The sequence below is a fragment of the Carcharhinus amblyrhynchos genome, unplaced genomic scaffold (genome assembly GCF_965287045.1).
Source record: "Carcharhinus amblyrhynchos unplaced genomic scaffold, sCarAmb.v2.hapA scaffold_42, whole genome shotgun sequence".
In the NCBI taxonomy this organism is placed as follows: domain Eukaryota; kingdom Metazoa; phylum Chordata; class Chondrichthyes; order Carcharhiniformes; family Carcharhinidae; genus Carcharhinus; species Carcharhinus amblyrhynchos.
Genome location: NW_027649783.1, coordinates 191,194 through 197,257, shown reverse-complemented (window position 1 = coordinate 197,257; position 6,064 = coordinate 191,194). Strand labels below are relative to the sequence as shown.

General features: G+C 44.2%; 2 non-coding genes across 2 annotated transcripts; both read right to left on the bottom strand.

Moving 5' to 3' along the window:
• Window positions 1–2,199: 2,199 nt before the first annotated feature.
• trnap-ugg (transfer RNA proline (anticodon UGG)) lies at window positions 2,200–2,285 on the bottom strand. Its single transcript is given in 2 exon segments — window positions 2,200–2,235; window positions 2,250–2,285. It is a non-coding gene; the product is annotated as a tRNA-Pro (tRNA).
• A 3,158-nt stretch (window positions 2,286–5,443) lies between these two features.
• Window positions 5,444–5,515, bottom strand: trnaw-cca (transfer RNA tryptophan (anticodon CCA)). Its single transcript has one exon. It is a non-coding gene; the product is annotated as a tRNA-Trp (tRNA).
• Window positions 5,516–6,064: the final 549 nt, after the last annotated feature.

The following is a 6,064-nucleotide window of genomic DNA, read 5'->3' as shown; positions in this document are numbered from 1 at the left end:
TTGGTCTTGGGGTTTGATTCTCACTTGGGGTAGAATTATCGTGCTCGAGGTCCCGGGTTCATAATCCCGGACAAGCCCAGCCACCGTTTATTAAATCGGGAGCAGGTTTGAGCTCTCGAGAATTCCCTGCAGTGAATATATCACTGCAGAATACAAGAAGAAACGATCACTAGATTTAAATTTCAGTTGACCATCCAAGAATACGAGACGGGAAATTTGCGAAGAAACGGGAAAGAATTTTGGGCGGCAGGGAGGCACAAAGGTTAGCACTCCTACCCCACAGCGCCAGAGTCCCAGGTTAAGTTCCTGCCTCGGTTCACTCTGTGCGGTTTGCACATTCTCCCCATGTCTGCGTGGGTTTCCTCCCGTAACCCAAAGATGTGCGGGCTAGGTTGATTGGCCATGTTACGTTGACCCTCGTGTCAGGGGGATCATCAAGGTAAATGCGGGTTACAGCACCACGGCCTGGGTGGGAATGTGGTCGGTACAGACTTGATGGGCCAAATGGCCTTCTTCTGCACGGTAGGGATTCTATGATTGGAGACGATTAGCACAGCTGTATTTAATGGAAAGCTGGGGAAGTGTTGGAGGGTGAATGGATTTCAGAGACAAAAAGATAATGTTACATGAAATAGTTTGGGTGGGCGATCGTGTCGATCAGTTTATTAATTAGAAAAAAAAGACCCGATTTCATTTAGGTAAATTATTTATTGAATTGTCCCAGATCTACAAAGTGGCTCAGAGACTGGGAGACAAACAATCAATCCGCAATCACAGTGTGAACAAAAGACAGAGTGATCCAGAATGAATCATTCACTCATATACACCCATAGAGACTGACAGGTAGACAATGAATTCCACACTCAATTCCTGCATCACACACCAAGTGATACAGAATGGTTTTCACATCCATACACACAGAATAGTTACAGCACAGGAAAAGATCATCGGGCACTTTGTGTCTGGGAGTTGTCATCTCTATAGAAGCTCAGCTATCGCAGTCCACAGCTGAAAACACGGCAGCAAAATTTGCAGAAGACACAATATATGTCGCAAAGTAAATTGTGGAGAGGACGTAAGGAGCTTGGAGATAGTTATAGAAAGGTTTTGTGCATGGGTAGAAACCTGGCAACTGGAATATAATGCGAACTTATTCATTTTGGCAGGAAGAGAGCAAAACCAGATTATTACTCAATTCTAGAAGGGCTGCAAACTTCCCCAGATGCAAAGGGATCTCGTTGTGTTCGAGTCACAAATATTTAGTATGCAGGTACAACAAGTATTAAAAAAGGTTAATGGAATGTCTGCTTTGTTACAGACATTTGACCATGTAAGAAAATAATGTTATGTTTCAGTTGTTTAGGTCATTAGTGAAGTATCTCGAATATTGTCTGAACTTTCGGTATCCATATTTAATGAAGGATGTAAATGCGCTGTAATCGGTCCATAAGAGATTGTCAGTTTGATAACTTGAATAGTTGGACAGTGCAGAGGAGATTTACCAGATTGAGAAGAGGAAAGGTTCCACAGACTGGCTGGGAATCTCTGCACCGGAGATACTCCGAGTGGGAGGTACCTTGTTCAAAGCACATCAGATCTTGAATGGTCTTCACAAGTTGCGCGTGGAAATGATGTCTCTTCTTGTGAGTGAATGCAGAACAACGGACACTTGAAGAAAACTGAGCTTCCTCTTTTGGGGTCGGTGAATTCTGTTCTCTCGGAGCATTGGAACTCTGCCTCAGAAGGCGGTGGAGGCGGGGATATTGAACACTTTTATTCCGGAGGTGGATAGATTCCTATTTGGCAACAGAATCAAAGGTTATCGGGAACAGATGGAAATGTGGAAATCGAAACACAAACAGATCAGCCAATGGCGGGGCAGACTTGTGGGGCCGAATGGCCTTCTTCTGCCCTTATTTCCTCTGTTCGGGTGTCCTTCTCCTGATTGTAAATTTCCCCTCAACAGGACTGCTGAAACTCACCGACACTCACGGTTCACTCGGAACACCGGAATTAAACTAAAACATGGAAAAATTAAAATCTGACTGGGATTCCCAGTCCTGTCAGCCTGTATGGTTGTTTTCCGACTTCTGCAAAGATATTTTCTCTGCAATGAGTTCCCGGGAGGTAAACACTGCTTCGGCTTTCACTCATTGTCGCCACCTTCATTGCAAAGAAGTATCTTTCTGAAAAAATGCAGGGCTCGTCCGGGATTTGAACCCGGGACCTCTCGCATTCTTCATATTACGCCCAAAGCGAGAATCATACCCCTAGACCAACGAGCCACCCATAGCAATCTGCCCCCTGAACATTTCAAAGTATTCCAAAGTTAGGCAATTTTTTTTGACAACTCAGATTTATTGAACAATGTTCCATTTCACTGTCTGTTTTGATGAAATCATGATGTGGAGATGCCGGCGTTGGATTGGGGTAAACACAGTAAGAATTCTCACAACACCAGGTTAACGTGCAATCAGTTTATTTGATAGTAAACCCACAAGCTTTCGGGGTTTGCCCATTCATCACCCGACGAAGGGGCAAATCCCGAAAGCATGTGAGTTTACGATCAAATAAATTGATTGGACTCTTACCTGGTGTTGTAAGACTTCTTACTCAGTCAAAGAAGACAGAGGATCACAGTGGAAGGATTTGTTTCTGAATAGAGGGCTGTGGCAAGTGGTGTCCCTCAGGGATCAGTGCTGGGACCTTTGCTATTTGTAACATATAAATTATTTGGAGGAAAATGTGACTGATTTGATTAGTAAGTTGTCAGACAACACAAACGATGGTGGATTTGTGGGTAGTGATGAGGGCCATCAGAGGATACAGCAGAATATAGATCAGTTGGAGACTTGGGCAGAGAGATGGCCGATGGAATTTAATCCGGACAAATGTGGGTTAATTCATTTTGGAAGGTCTAATACAGATAGGAAATATACAGTAAATGACAGAACCCATAAGAGTATTGATAGCCAAAGGGATCTGAGTGGACAGGTCCACAGATCTTTGAAATTGGCAATGCTGGTGCAGAAGGTAGTCAAGGAGGCATATAGCATTCTTGCATTCATCGGCTGAGACATTGAGTTTAAAAATTGGCAAGTCATGTTGCTGCTTTATAGAACCTTACTGAGGCTGCACTTGGAATTTAGTGTTCAGTTCCGACCGCCAAACTACCAGAAGAATCTGGAGGCTTTGGAGAGGGTGCAGAAAAGATTTACTAGGATGTTGCCTGCTAAGGATGGCATTAGCTATGAGGAGAGGTTCGAGAAACTTGGTTTGTCCTCACTAGAACGAAGGAGGTTGAGGGCCGACTTACTAGAAGTCCACAAGATTACGAGAGACATGGACAGAGTGGATAGTCAGGAGCTTTTTGTTCTCCCTGGGTGAAAGAATCAGTCTCTAGGAGGCAAAGGTTTAAGGTGTGAGGGACAAGGTTTAAACGAGATGTATGAGGCAAAGGGCGGTGGGTGCCTGGAGCTCTTTGCCACGGATGTAGTGGAAATGGATACGGTAGTGACTTCTTAGAGGTGTATTGACAAATTCATGAATAAGATGGAAATAGAGGGATCTGGTCCCCGGAATGGAAGGAGGGTTTAGATAAGTCGGGTAGCATGATCGATGCAGGCTTGGAAGGCCGAACGGCCTGCTTAATGTGCTGTAATTTTCTTTGTTCTTTGTTCACCCAGAGAACATCCACGTAAACATGGGGAAACATGGAGACTCCACACAGACAGTGACCCAAGCTGGGAATCAAGCCCGGGTGCCTGGTGCTGTGAGGCAGCAGCAGCTTCCTATCCACCCTGTCCGTTTCTTATACACCTCAATCAGGTCTCCTCTCAGCCTTCACTGCTCGAAGTAAAAAAGTAAAACGAGGGGGCATGGCTTTAAATTAAGGTGGGGTAGCTACAGGACGGATGTCAGGGGTAGGTTCTTTACCCAGCGGGTGGTGAGGGATTGGAATGCCCTGCCTGCTGCAGTTGTAAATGCGTCTAGTTTGGGGGCGTTTAAGAGATCTCTGGATAGGTTTATGGACGAAAAGGGATTGGTATAGGCTAGTGGGTCATTGTTTTTGTAACTGGTCGGCGCAACATCGTGGGCCGAAGGGCCTGTTCTGCGCTGTAATGTTCTATGTTCTATGTTCTATGTAATCCAATCTCTCTTCATAGCTCAAATTCTCCATCCCAGTCTACGATCTGGTCCCTGGTAAATGGACACTGCACCCTCCCCAGTGCAATCAAATCCTTACTGTAGTGATTTGACCGGAAATGCACACTGTCCTCCAGCGGTGGCCTCACCAAAATGTTGTCCAGCTCGAACTGAACCTTCCTGCTCTTACAATCATGCATTAATATTCCATTCCTCACGCTGCATGAATCTCCACAACTCACAAACTCAAAGGGATTTCCAATATTGGAAAACAGTGGAGCTTTCCTTTGTATTTTCAGGGATTTGGAATCAGTGGATCATCCAAAAATAGAACTGAAAAATATGAAATCGCAGCATTTATTGACATTGTGCTAATGTCAGGGTAATATTCAACGTGTTGACTACGTGGCGTCGCCACGTCAAAGGTGAGCCAAAATGCTGTTGAATTGAACGAACGTTGATCTCAGGTCACGAAAAGTGTCGGTACAAATGTAAAGATTTCCATTTTCGAAAGTTTCAATTCTTGACAGCCTTTTATTTTTGCCGTTTTCAGTTAAAGAACGGCACAAGTACAATTTTACATAATAAAATTGCGTCAAGCTCCCCGTCGGGGAATTGAATCCCGCTCTCCCGCGTGACAGGCGAGGATACTAACCACTATACTAACGAGGAACTGCCCCTGTAGCTAATGAAACGCATTGTACACTTGCCAGTTACACTTCCGGAACGACAACTCGGTTCTGACGAGATCAGTTATTTTCCCCAATACGGAGAACCATTTAATGCAGCAAATGGCGGCTTTAACTAATTAATTAAGACTTTTGGATTAGCAGGAAAGAGAATGAGATGGATGCATGAAGCAAAAACACAAATCAGGTGGAGACAGAACGGTGCGTTTGCCGTTCATATCAAACCGCATGTTCTTTTTAATTTTGGAGGAAAGACGGGGTGTGTTGAAGTCTGAACATGCTGGACAATCTCAGCTGGTCTCTCTCCACACGATGTCCGACCTGCTGAGTTTTTCCAGTATTTTGATTTGTTGTTTCAGATTCCAGCATCGGCAGTATTTTGCTTTTATCTTGTCTCGAAATGTGTTTCTTTTTCCAAACGGCTGGAAGTTTCAAAGTGCTTTACAGCTGAGATACATTTCTTTCATTATATTGTCTTTTTATTGCCCGAGGTACAGGCGCAGATTGAGCAAATACATAAAGTACTGTATCTCTCATCGTTTTGAAATTCGTCATTTCAGGAACAATAAACTTTATCCAGATCCAAGGACGGATGAATAATTGTTCCTTGAGCCTGACGTGATTTGAACACACAACCTTCTGATCTGGAGTCAAACGCGCTACCGTTGCGCCACAAGCTCACACACCTTACTATCCTTTTACATCTGTTATGTTTGGTGAATTCAAAACTCAAACAGGGAATTGTCTCCCTCTTTACTTTCTCGGGATTTAAATAGAATGGAAGGGTAACAACGAAGCAAAATTAACGAGAAAGTAGAAACACAACATTATCCTACAGGAGAAATGTGTTCTTTGTTCAAGAGGTGATTAGAAAGGGCATTTTTGTATGACGAGGTGGCAGAATGGTGAAGGCAATGGACTGCTACTTCATTGCATTCTACACGTGTGGGTTTGCATCCCATCCTCGTCGGAAATACGTCTTTACTGCCCCTGAATCTTTGGAATTCTCTGCCCGTTGAAGTGGTGGAGGCTGCCTCGCTAAATATTTTTAAGACGCGGGTTGATAGGTTTTTGATAAGCGAGGGGATTAAGGGTTATGGGGAGAGGGCGGGAATGTGGAACTGAGCCATGACAGATCAGCCATGATCTTATTGAATGGCGGGGCAGGCTCGAGGGGCTAGATGGACTACTCCTGCTCCTATTTCTTATGTTCTTATGTTCTTTATTGG